Source organism: Accipiter gentilis, chromosome 21 (genome assembly GCF_929443795.1).
Source record: "Accipiter gentilis chromosome 21, bAccGen1.1, whole genome shotgun sequence".
Classification (NCBI taxonomy): Eukaryota; Metazoa; Chordata; class Aves; order Accipitriformes; family Accipitridae; genus Astur; species Astur gentilis.
The window spans coordinates 6,473,413-6,486,348 of record NC_064900.1 but is presented as its reverse complement, the minus strand read 5'-3'; the positions used below and the strand labels follow the sequence as shown (position 1 = coordinate 6,486,348).

The following is a 12,936-nucleotide window of genomic DNA, read 5'->3' as shown; positions in this document are numbered from 1 at the left end:
GATTTATCCTGTCCATTTCTAAACATCTTACCTACTCCATCTCTTTAAATTTTCTATCCTATGTCCAGGTACTTTACTTTTGTTGGTATTCACTTCCAGCATTCCCTTATATTTATTGTGTTATTTTTTACTATGTTCATTTACATCACTTAAAATATATTCTCTTCTTTCTTGATTGTACGCTCTCCAGTACCTAATATCAGGGTAAATGCATCCACTGTCATCCCTGAACTGAACTGTGCGTATCAGCACTTTCCAGCTCATGTGTAAAGCAAGACATACAATCACTGCCATCTTTTTATTTCTGTTTTCTGTTGGTATCTTCATGGCAGTGAGACATCCCCCCCTTTCCACGTACCTTAACACTACACCACCATAAAACAAGGTCTCAGATGGTGGACAACTCACAATGCTGCAGCAACTGCAATGATCTGGGCACTGGTTGCAAAACAGAATTGGCTCCTTTGTGTTTAATTTGAAGGCAGAATGGATAGTATTTTGGATGTCCTAACCTCAAAGCCATCTAGAAGCTAATTACTACCTCTGAGCTTTGGAAAGCCTTTAAAACCCCTGCTACACTTCCCCCTTCTTGCTGCCACTCTTGCATACAGCCTTCTCTCCCCCAACCCTCCACTTGCTCTCCACACATGATTTCTTTGCACGTACCTCCCTTGCAACCATTACTTGAGTTTGGAATGAATTTCCCCTCGACGAGTTAACATGTTCTCACAGCAGGACCAGCAAACCAGGCCTCTGTCAAAAATAGGCAATCTATGTTCTTGTACTTCTCACACAGCAGCTATAACTAACGCTTGAACCTTCCCTTACACAGGGAACAGCTCTCCGTCCTGCAGAGACACCAGGTTAGCAATGAACAAATTAGCTCAGGTATAGGAACCAGCGTAGCTGCGCAGAACCTACACTAGCATCCTGGCTCTCAGGGGAAGCTATGATAATGTGACTGTATGAGAATAATACTACATAATGAACAATAATGAGGCAGTTTTCAGCCTCTGAATACAGGGAGGGCTGGGTCACCAACCAGACCTTTGTTCATTGCATACTAAACAGCACGGAGGGAACACGCCACAGGGTTGCTGATGTTGTTACAACTGCTGCTGCTGGCTGAGTCTGCCCACCCATGTTCCAGGCATTATTTCTCCTCCCCACAGATACGGCATCACCTTCTAGTAAGTGCCCTCAGGTCAGAGATGCCTGTAGTGCCCAAGCACTGCACTTAACTCACCGGTGTACAGTTTTGTCTGTAACCCTAGTAATTCACAGAGACTGTATGTAATTAAAAAAAAAAAACCCTGGCTTTTCAGATCCTAAAAATGTAAGAGTGTGAAAATAGTTTGCATTTGATTTTAAGCGATATTCTTCCTGAGTGTTCTGCTGCACATTCTTCCTCTGCCTGTGTGCAACTAACACAGCTCCTGATATCAGTGCTTATCACTGCCAGTGTTGTGTCTCTTCCAGACATGACATTGACAATACATATTTAGAAACTGACAAAGTGAAAGAGAGAGAGAGAGAGAAGAGTACGATCATTGAATATATATATATTAAAAAAAAAGCCCGAAAGAACAGCGAAAAGCACTGAAATCTGCCCAGAGACCTCACCTCAAAATTTAGGGCACACTGAACGCCAGAGCTGAGGGTGAAGCTTCCTGAGACAAGCTCGCTTTAAACCACCTGAGCCATCCCAGTTTTCCTGCCAGAAGTGTTGCTTCAGTAGTTAAAAGTCCTGCACAGGCTGACTGCCTGAATATTCACACAGCTTCTCTGATGATTTTGCAGCCACATTGATCTTCATGCTGTTACAGCTACATGACTGGCAGTTTGTTTAAAATCTCTGATTGCAAGTTTGTGTCATACAGTGGAAAACACAAACTCCTGAAAACATCACCATAAAATGTAATACGGAAGAGAAATCCCAGTAGAACACTGCAGAGCAAGAATGGGAGGCACGGAGAACTGACAAGAGAGGCCCAATGTTCTAGTGCAATAAAAGCCTGGAAAATTTAATCAACACAGAAAAGTAAAATAAACTCCAAAATCCCTTACAGGAGACTGATTAACATAATTAAATTAAACTCGGAGATTAAGTTAAACTAAGATTGAAATTTGCTGGGTGTGTTTCAGGCCTGAAGCGGGGTTTATATGCCCCCAAATTTGTCCATTTTTTCCACCTAAACCACAAGTCTCATGGAAGTTAGGCCCTGACTACAAAACTTGCCTGACTTACAACCTCAGAGCATCTCGGCTACGGCAACACCGTGACAATACTGGCAAGCACCGAGAACTGATTATAAGAAATCAAAACTATGAGATCTATGGGGAAAAAAAGTGCAAATAACAGACAACTGGTAGTTTCAGAGCATAATAAAACCATAACATTAAGTCAAAATTCTCTCAGGCAACTTTACCTATGTAATCCAGCCAAATCTACCAAATTGTAATGGCCTTAAATCAAAAATGACTCAAGGCCCGGAAAGAACAGTGTAAACCTTTAAGGAGCTGCAGTAAATTCAATCTGTATTGCATGAAACACCAACGAGAGGAAAGGTGTCTCATTAAAAAGTAGTAAGAATAAAAAAGAAGATAAACACTCTGAAGACAAACATGGATGAACTAACTAGAACAGCACGAACTAGAGCAGCAAGCAGGGAGAACCTGCCAAACTAAAAGATACAAGCGGATCAAACCAGCCATTGCTGAACTATGCTGTGAGGCTAAGACTTAAATATTTAACAGTTTTTTATTGACATATTTTTTGCCCACATATTTCCTTGCAAATTTCAAAAGCAAAACTTAACTTACCCTCATCAGTAATGCTCACAGGTGCTGCAGTTTGTTTTTGTTTTTTAAAGATGTCTTTTTTTGCTGAAACAAGAAGTCTTTTATAAGAGATAAAATATACTTACAGTGGTTTCCAAATGGTATCACTCTTCAGGTAAATTACTCCAAGCCTTGGACCTAGTGCAGACGTTCATTGGGGCAGGGAACAGAGAGAGGCTGTGTCTGTACCAGAAAGAACCAAAAGGAAAGGTCAGGGGGAAATAATAATTATTTACTGAGAGCAAGAAAACTTGCTGCAACGCTAACTGGCATTCTCCGCTGTCAGTACAGCTGGCTGCAGCCTGGTAGGGCCGAATTCTTCCCGCTTCAATCCCTCCAGCCCCAGCTGCAAACAACAACAGAGTCAGTCCCTGGCTACCCCAGTCTGCCCATGCAACCTATTCTGGTGAAGTGAGGAGGAGAGGGAGGATTAGCCAGCAAAGCGCTATCAGTAGGATTCATTCTGAGAAGTTGCTCACTCTAATGGCATGAGCACGGAGCAGTGATGGAGAGCTAGCACAAACTTGGCACTCAAGTGCATCTCATCAGAACAACAAGGCTAGTCCTGTTCAAAGCAGCAACAAACACTTCCTCAGGACTGAAAGGCAGGAAAAGGAAGGAAAAATCCTCCTTCGCTTCTTTTGCTGTCTTTACATCACAAAAATGATGGCTCCTATCAAAGCAGAAACCCCACTGATCTCCCATCAGCCACCAGGTCTACTGTGGTGAGACCAGTGAAATAACTTACTGTCAGCCTTTCGGGAAAGATTGAGCTCAGCAGCAGTTTTATGTCTGAAATCTCCCGAGTTAAAGAGGGAGTTGGACTCAATGGACTAACGCAGAAAGGGATCCAAAGAAAAACCTCAGCTCCAGTATTTATTAGAGGGTGATTTCACCACCCAGGCCTAAGTTTTTGGGAGTATTTACATTTTGGGGGGACTTGAATCCCTCTCAGACTAACAGAACTCCTCCTTTGCTAGCTTCTTATGATCTTTGGGTGGCTCATTGTGGATGTTGGAAGTATGTCTGAAGTTAACATCCAGGGACAGAATTAAATCCTGCTCACTTCACTTATGCAAAGAACTCCTGGGACATCAGCATATTCAGTCCTACCCACAGTGAAGCCAATGGTGCTATTTCCATGAATAAATGATTTTGCCTACTCTGATCAGACAAGAAAAGCAAATATTTGCTTTATCAAAGAAATCAAGAAGGTGAACAAAAAATGATAAGAGATGTAATTGTTATTTCACAGGTAGTTAATGTCACTGTGCAAGTTGGAATTTATGTCTGTAAATGCAACACAATAAAAAAACCCCACTGTTCGTGCAGCAGGAACACCGGAATGAGCACCAGCAGACACAATGAAGGATTTTAGATGACACTGTAATAATGTACTTCACAAAATATACATTCAGTTTTATGTTCAATTTATACATTTTGTAATGATGACGTTTATTGGTGACGGGGTTATATGCTACATACTGATTTCAACAGGCTATATGAAATCTGGCAGCTACAGTTCACAGGGGCTCAAGCAAACATTTTCTTTTGATTCCAGTTTTTGTAGGTTCTCCCCTCTTGGAGTCTGCTTTGAATTGCAAATTGAGCAAATTTAAACACACACAAAAAAAATCCTCAACTTAGCCTGAACCTCTGAGTTTCACCAGAGCCTGGGAGAGGAACCTTATGCCAGCATCAGGTTAGCTCAAAGGAATTACATAAAACAGTGACACCTTTGACCACTACCAAGGGTTGAATTTCAAAAGTGCCATAATGCCCAAGGATTCTGCAGATTTAAGCCCTTGCTAACATTCAGTATTGCTTACTTTCAAGCTCCCCTTCCCACTTCCATATATGCTCCCCCCCCGCCCCGGCCCCGTTCTGATAATGCTGACCTTGCTTCTTATATCCACTTTGCACACATCAGTCTGTCTTTTATCTGGCTATTGCTCACCTTTTTTAAGGCATAAATCCCATGTGCCTTAAAGACTACCCAGTACTTCAGTTAACATGCATTTTTAACTTGTACTAGAAGCAGAAAAATCACAGGATCAGGTCTTTAGTCTTTACTTCGGCAGAACTCCTGCTCACTTCACTCCTAATTTCACACAAGAGAAGCCTAAGAACTGCATGTACTAATCCTGCATATTTTGTCACCTCTCTTTTTGTGTCATTATTGCTCTTCCAATCTCTGGGATCCCAATCCAAGTGGCTCTCTCTTACAGCACTGCCTAGCACTCAATCTGGCTTCACATCAAGGGTCAGGCAGACAAGTTGTTAGAGATGGGCTGTTCAAAGTCTTCTACAAAATCTGGGCACTAAAATCTCTGTGAAAGGCAACACTTAAAATATCTTTATTTTTTTTCCATCGTTTCTGCTATGGCCTGGGAAGATATATCTCCTCCTCCAGTGTGATGAGCATAAAGCACTGAGACCATCAGCATTTGATAGGTACATTTTAAGTACATAAAATCAACGAAGCTGATGGAACTTCAGAAGACTCAGGGAGTGCAACGGAGAAGGAAACACCCTGAATTTTTCAAAAAGTTTTAATCTAGCTTGGGAAAAATTAGAGGAAAAAGATTTTTGACCATGAGAAGATTGGGCAAAAAGAGAGACAAGCAGGACAGCAGGGGAATGGGATGTGTGACATTGGGTTAAGTAACCTCTCCCCTCTCTACCTGGGCTTCTCTACCCAGAAAAGGAAAGCATTACATTTCTGCTCCATGAGGTACTGTGTGCTTAATTAAGATTTTGGAGGATAAATTTTCTGCATGAATGCATTCCAGAAATGCAGACTCTTATTACTTAAATATTTCCACTAATGATGGTAACTTGGGCATTTTATATATGCTCGCTTTTATTCCACCTTGCTCTTCCCAAGCTTTATCTGGTAATTTAGAGGGTGTAAGAAACATTAATAGTATTACTGTTTTTATTAAGGAAGGTCCTTTTTATGATAGCAGTGATGTACTACAGACTGTGATTTAAGATGCACACTTTAGGTCAATTCTATACTGGCTTCAGTGGAGTTGCAGTGGGCATAAAGTCAGGAGAAAATGTGGTACTTTACATAATAATGCTGATGATTAATGGGCTCCTGGACCGTAACTCCATATTCTGGGGCACTGATCCTCCTTCTCCTCCCTCCTGAAATTTGTGTCTTGACCCTTTCATCTCTTGTTAGCTACCTTTCCAGAGTTGTTCATTAATCAGCACCATAGATCTGATGTGGTCTGTCGTATCATATTACTTAAAACACACATAAGCAAGCATTGGCCTAACTCTGCTCTTTATACAACACACCATGACAATATTTCCTTTACAGATGACTTAAATATTACAAACATCAATTTCCTGCTGGTGCTTGGTCCTGAAATTTGCTTTTTCTAGGTTGGTTCCCTGCAGGACATTTCTATCTCTCCCCCTGGCTGTTACTTCTTTCTGCTCAGAGACACCATCAAACACCTTCAGTATTCCCCGTTTATTAGGGGCACTTGAATGTCTGACCTGCAAGAGACAATCAGCAGAACAGATCTTTCTCTTTGCTTGAGACCTGGTACCACAGTCTTCTGTTACTTTCTCTTAGTGAGTCCTGATCAAGGGGACTCAATTTTTTAGTTAATTGCTATTTATTTTATCCCTGCAATACTCTTTTCCCTGATACCTTCAGAAGTCTGCTTCCTTCTGCCTTTCGTGTGATCCCTCGTAATGAAAAAATTAAAAGATGAGCTTCTTGTGAGCTTATTTCTGATTATTCTTATTTGCTGTGCTGGCACAGTGCTGTCTATCATGAGGCAATGGAAAATAAGACCTGGCTAGTGCCACAGAAGTTAGCATGTCTGATCTTAATCCACATATTGTACAGGTCTCTTGAGTAAGGTGAGGTCAGTTTTAATTGACGCTTTCACAATCATGATATATTTTCAGACTGAGCTGTCCAGGCTAAATGCAATTCTTTTTTGGTCACTTTTTCTCTCTGGGAGTAGAATTTTGGATGAAATTCTTAAAGCAGCAACGAGAAGGAGATGAGAACAGCAGTGTTAGCCATCAACAAATGTGATTCAAGAGTCAGCTTGCTGCATGAAGTGGGTTATTCCAGATGTGTTTTACTGTTTCTTTTTCAAAAGAAGGTACATCCTCTGACTAGGGCAGACTGCAGCACTTATGTTACATGAACAAGGTTAGGGTGTTGAGTACCTACAGGTAGATATCCAACCACAGTGTCTCAAACAGAGATCAAGATGCACTGTGATATAAAAAACACCCTTCCAACAGAGGCCAGAATGTGTGCCATAGAAAACATTAAAATTTAGCAGCACAGGACATGCTATCAGAAGGCCATAGCATGAATTTTTCACAATAGTCAGGGCTTCATCTAGGAGAGGAAACTGCTCACTTCTGTATTCTACTGGGAACACTGTATGTCCACTATCAGTAATTGGGCCTGAAATTCAGAAATTAATTTGTTAATGGATTAGACATTTGCAGAAAGACTGTTTAAAAAGGCTGGACTGCTCTAGCCTGGTAAGGGCCAATTTCCCACAAGGACATCTTTGCAAAAGTACTAGAGAAAAAAATCTCTCCCTGAGGTCCCGGGAGTACTTACTGAAATCTGGAATAGCAATGTAGTTTGTAGTAAAGTCTACACCATGTTCCCACTTTCTGTCTCACAAACCCTCTATTACTTGTCTGTATCTGCTTCTTTTCCCCTTCTTTCACTGCCTTTTATCTGACACTATAGAATTTAGCTTCCCTTAAGGTGCAATTCTTTTCTAAAGTTTGAATTTGGCACTTGTAATAGGCATTTTCCAGGTCTCACTTTCGTCTGTGGATTCTTCTGGTACTTCTTTCTATTTGCAAGCAGTATTCTCAATGCAACAGCTAACCATACCTAAGAGCTAAGGTCCAAAAGGATAACTTCTCCTACTGACCTTCCTTTCCACTCCCCTTGCCTAATGGCCCCTCCTACCCCATGCAGTGGTAGAAGGCCTCAGCCCTGAACTTTTGGAGGAGCTCTGTCCCATTTAAGATATAAATCAGGGTGCTGCCTATTTTCCATTAATGAAGATCTCATCGTGCTTAGTGTGCTGGGTGTATATACCCCACACTTGCAGATAAACTGGTTAGGTGGTGCCCAAGCAGAGTGTATGTTGCTCTCTTGGCTGCACCTGGCTGTGGGCAGAACAGGGTAAAGCAATGTTAGGCAATGTTAAGCATCTGTTCAGACTTAGCGCTCCTGATTTGAAATGGTGAAGATAACTGGTACCTGGAAGAGGCATCTACATGTCAGTAGGTGGTGGGCTTAATCAGAGCAGAAGCAGATCACCAAAAGCCCTGATGTAACATTCAGCTAAACATTCAAATGAATACAAAAATCTATGATGACAGACTGAATCATGGCAGCGTGTCAGACCATGAGTTATCTTTTCACAAGTGGTAAAGAGAAGAAACAGTATTGTACGTATAGATAGATATATACATATCTGGCAACCATATATATTATATGTATGTCTGTATAGTTATATATACAATTATTATTTTAAAATTATCTTATTCTGGCAAAATATTGCCAGGTATAATGACAGAATTCTCTATATTCCTACTATGGAGCTGTCACAATCATATCTGAATGTTGAACGAAACCACATACTTTTCAAAACAATTCATTAAAGTGAGGTGTGACTGAGGCAAATACATAAAGTCATGATTTTATTGATGCTGGTGTCAAATACAGAGTAAATCTTCAGTGCTCGGAGGAACTGCACCTACACAAGCTTTCCAGGGAACAGACTGATTTGTGCATAGTGCTTGTATACTGCTAGTGTTATTGAGTCTTGAGTGCTAGTTTTCTACAGATACTTAGTATTAATAGAAGCAGTTTGAGAGTATAAACAGCCCCAGGCATTCATGTGCTGATCCTGTAGGTTACAAGGCATCAGCATTACGGTATGAAACTCAAAAGGTTTGTGAGAGGGGAACAAGGTAAGACATTAAGGTTTTGAAGCCATGAACACTGAAGGTGGCCAGTGCAATCAGTCTTGCCTTGTTACCAAGAAGGCGGCACTTCGACAACATGACACTGCCTTGCTACCTTAAGCAAGGTTCTCACAAACCCAAAGGTATAGTTGTGCTGCAACTACTACCAATGTTTCTCCAACTGAAATATGAGTTGCCATCACTGCAATCACCAGAGACGAAGAAAATGTGTAGAAATTAAATTGTTACAGTAATATATCCGCCTAAGCTACTGCTTTGGCTAAATGAGCCAGATTAGCTCATGACAGATGAGCTTCATGAACATTTCATTGCCAAGGAACCCTGTCAAAATATTGGTGATTTCTCCGAATCTGTTCAACATCATGGAGATGTCAAATGAAATCTGAAAGGACATTATTTTTCAGGAAGAACAAAAACAATGAAAGCATACGAAGAGAATGAGCTGAGTTTTCTCCTCCTCCCCTACACTTTGCTTTGGTTTCACTGAATGCTGTCCCTGCAAATACTTTGGCATAAACCCTGAAACCCTTAGTCCCACAGATGTGTCTGAAGTACACTGTCATGAGTATGGAAGATGATACAACATGGTAACTGATAAAAGTCATGAAATCCTGTTTTTTTTCATGGCTTATTGCTTGCAGAAACTATGAGATACTGTTTACATTCATTTAAGGTGTAATTTCATGTAGGACGACGGAATACCACCAGCAATAAATCTCAATGGATTTGATCCATTTGTCACAGAACCACCCCCCTCAAGGTAAACTAGGAAATGAAACTTTCACTCATACATCTGGTTTTCTCAAGCACCAAGACCCGGGTTATCAAACAGTTAAACAGAAAAATTGAACACCCTCCTCCCTCCGCCAAAAACTTAGCATCATCTTGATGGAATTCCTCACTCTCACTGAGCTTTTATTATGTGACTTGTTTTATAAGGAGAGGAAGAAACTTGCAGGATTTTTACCTGCCTTTACTAGAGGAAGATTTATATTAAAAAACATGTTTGCATGCATTCTGAGGGGCAAGGTCTGAGACAAGGAACCTTTTCCCTAAGTTTTAAGATTCATAACACCACTGCTCAAATGCTGCGCTAAACAATCATGTTACTGACAGTCAGGAAAACACTCAAATGATTTTGAATATTTTTTTGTTTTGTTTTGGATGACTGTCTCCTGTCTCTGAAGATTTCCCTTGCAAGTCAATCATTAAAGAGTCAGTAACCAACACAGTGAAAAGACTAGGTAAAAAGCACCACGAACATGTTTTCCCATACCATTCTTCCCGTGTGCTTGCAGCCTCTGGCCTCAAACTGTACAAATGAAAGCTTGTTTGATTTATGTCAAAAACTATATATAAAATATCACACAAGATCCACAGAGAAACAGAGTCACTCTGGGCTTTGGTTTCATTATCCATTGAGGAATAACTGACTACAGCCTTGGAGTACGTAGAACTGATCAAAGCATTTGCTTCCTCACAAGCAAAGAGAAACCCACTGTAGATTTCCTGTTTCATGCTTCAGTGCCAAAACACAATGAAAAAAGTTCTAGATGAGCATGTGAATTATTCTAAAACATTGTTCAATCAAATCTGATGGTTATGCACATTTGTGAAACTCATCATTTGAAATGTCAAGTCACTGACAGCAATGTGTCCTGAGGTGTGATGTATATTTGTGATAATTATTTGCTTTTTAAAGTTATGTATCGTCTGCATCAAAACAGGATTTTTCTTAAGTGTGCCTGAAATGTAGAGATGTCAGTGCCGGCTGTGTTATTCAGATCTGGGTTTTAAATACCCTGTGTCAGGAAAGCACAGAGTCAGGATATGACTACAATGCCATTTTTAAGGCACTCTGAGTTATTTTTCACTGTTTTCCTAAAACTGTATGCAGCGTGGCTGATGGAAAATGATTACTAACATTAATAGCAGCTGAAGTGATTTCTACTCTGTACAGTATATACAGCATGATGCATTAAGGAAAATAACATAGCAATAATTGTTGTTATTCTTACTCCAGTATTAGCAAATGATAAACTCTTGGGATTTATTGGAATTCAGTATTCAGCTCTCTTCTGTGGCTCTTAGAGGCTATTTCCCTGGTCATTTCAAAACTTTCCTGAATGAAACTGAAGGCAGTTGGCTCTCTTGTTTGGTAAGTTCTGCTAACGTAGGAGGGCTGTCTTCTGAGTGCTAAAAAGACCATTTCCAAATCTTCAGCATCTTATTCCTTGACAGCAGAAGTTACTATGCAGATCGGTTTAGATGATGCTGAAATGAAATTTTACAGGACATCCACAGTCTTCTAAGAGAAGACATTGTAGGGAATGGCACTGACTTGAGGGGACCTGACAGCAAGTTCCTCACCTTTTATTTTTGGAAGGTGACACTCTGTAAACAAGCACCCCACCTGTGTTCACTTTGGTATTCAGAACATAACCCTTTTTCCTATCAAAGAAATGCTGTGAGGAGGAGATTAGATCTTTGACTGTAGACAATCTGGCAGCTACCTTACTCTTGCTATCTCCCAACAGAAACTGTCATAAGAAAATGGTCCAGATGAACAAAATTACGAAGGCGCTTGCAGATATTCTGATCTCTGCCATGACCGGCAAGAAGTGCCACAGGAGATGGATCAGGAATCTTAGCTGTAGGGGAGCTCAGAGCTATTCTAGTTCAATCAGATTTCACAATTTGCTCTAATGAAGAGTGCTGGCAGAAGTTCAAAGCTACTCCAGGTCTCGACTCTCCCTCCACATTACTATAAAAATGACTGTAGAAGTGTTAACTGCAGAGGAGCCAAAAGTTGTTTTGGTTCCAGCCTTTCCCAGCAGGAGTAACTGAGAAAATAGAGTAGGAGTGCTAGTTCTGCTCACAGCTCCCTCAGCCTCCTGCAGAACACTAGAGACGTTGCCGGGAACACAGCAAAGTGAGCCCAGCGCTGTCCCTCCTCGCAGCTCCTGCAGGCTCAGCCGCTCCCTGAAAACGCTGCCGATACAAATGCACCGGTTCAGTAATTCCAGAAGTCTTCGGAATTAGCATCAACCTCCACTGCTGATAACCCAACGGCTGTTTGAGAGGCAGAAGGTATCAGGAGGATGGCTGTGTTCAGCCAGCATTGATTTCTTCAGCCTTTTGTCTGTGTCTGCTTTCTGTCTCGTTTGGAGGTGGTTACTGTTACTACAAGTAGCATGAATCATGTCTCTGTTAAAAAACAGAGCTTCAATTGTCTTACATAACCCCTGGTAACTGCATGTCTAATAATAGCAAGCCATTTCCAGGTAGGGAATCTGTCTGTGTCCCAGACCCAGACTCATGCACATGTGCACACACACACACACACATATTTGTACTACTTTTTACACCTCACTTCTGGGAAAGAGTGAGGTTTTAACGTGCAATATGACAGTGCTGAGCTGTAGGACCTGGCATCTATTATTTTAAAATGCCATTTTTCACTTATTGCCTTGAGAGGCCAGTCCGGTACATGCAATTTGCTTCACAGCCCAAGCAGCAAGAGGGAGCGAAAAGAAAACCCGACAGCACTGTCTGGTTTTGAGAGAGCATTGGATGGCAAAGGCCACGGTTGGATCCTGACCTGAAAGCTCGACTCTTTCTAGACATGAACTCTCCTTCTGTCTCTAAGAGAAGGCCCACATTTTGATAAAGTTGGTAATTCTCATAATCCTGACAAACCCTTATTTTTTCCACCCCTCAGTTTCCCCCTTGGAAAAGTAAAGGGCAATATGCAACCCCCTCATTACTGCAAGGCTAATAGAAAATGCTGCAAATCAATAATGAGGTCTTCAAATAAAACTTCTTTATAAATTGAAAATGTTGTCCATCAACTTTAGTATCCTGATTCTGGTTAATAACAAACACAAGACTCTTCAAAGGGAGAGAATCATAGAATCATAGAGTATCTCAAGTTGTAAGGCACCCATAAGATCATCAAGTCCAACTCCCTGCTCCCTGCATGACTACCTCAAACTAAATAATGACTAAGAGCGTCGTCCAGACACTCCTTGAACTCTGACAGGCTTGTTGACGTGACCACTTCCCTGGGGAGCCTGTTGGCAAAGTGGTTCT

General features: G+C 41.1%; 1 protein-coding gene across 3 annotated transcripts in view; it reads right to left on the bottom strand.

Moving 5' to 3' along the window:
* The window catches only part of ZBTB20 (zinc finger and BTB domain containing 20), a 458,636-nt gene that overhangs the window by 30,816 nt on the left and 414,884 nt on the right, over positions 1–12,936 (bottom strand). For all 3 annotated transcript variants that reach the window (XM_049824981.1, XM_049824982.1, XM_049824983.1), the window contains one exon: positions 2,928–3,024. The gene's annotated coding sequence lies outside the window, so the exon portion shown is untranslated. The remainder of the gene's footprint in view (positions 1–2,927; positions 3,025–12,936) is intronic.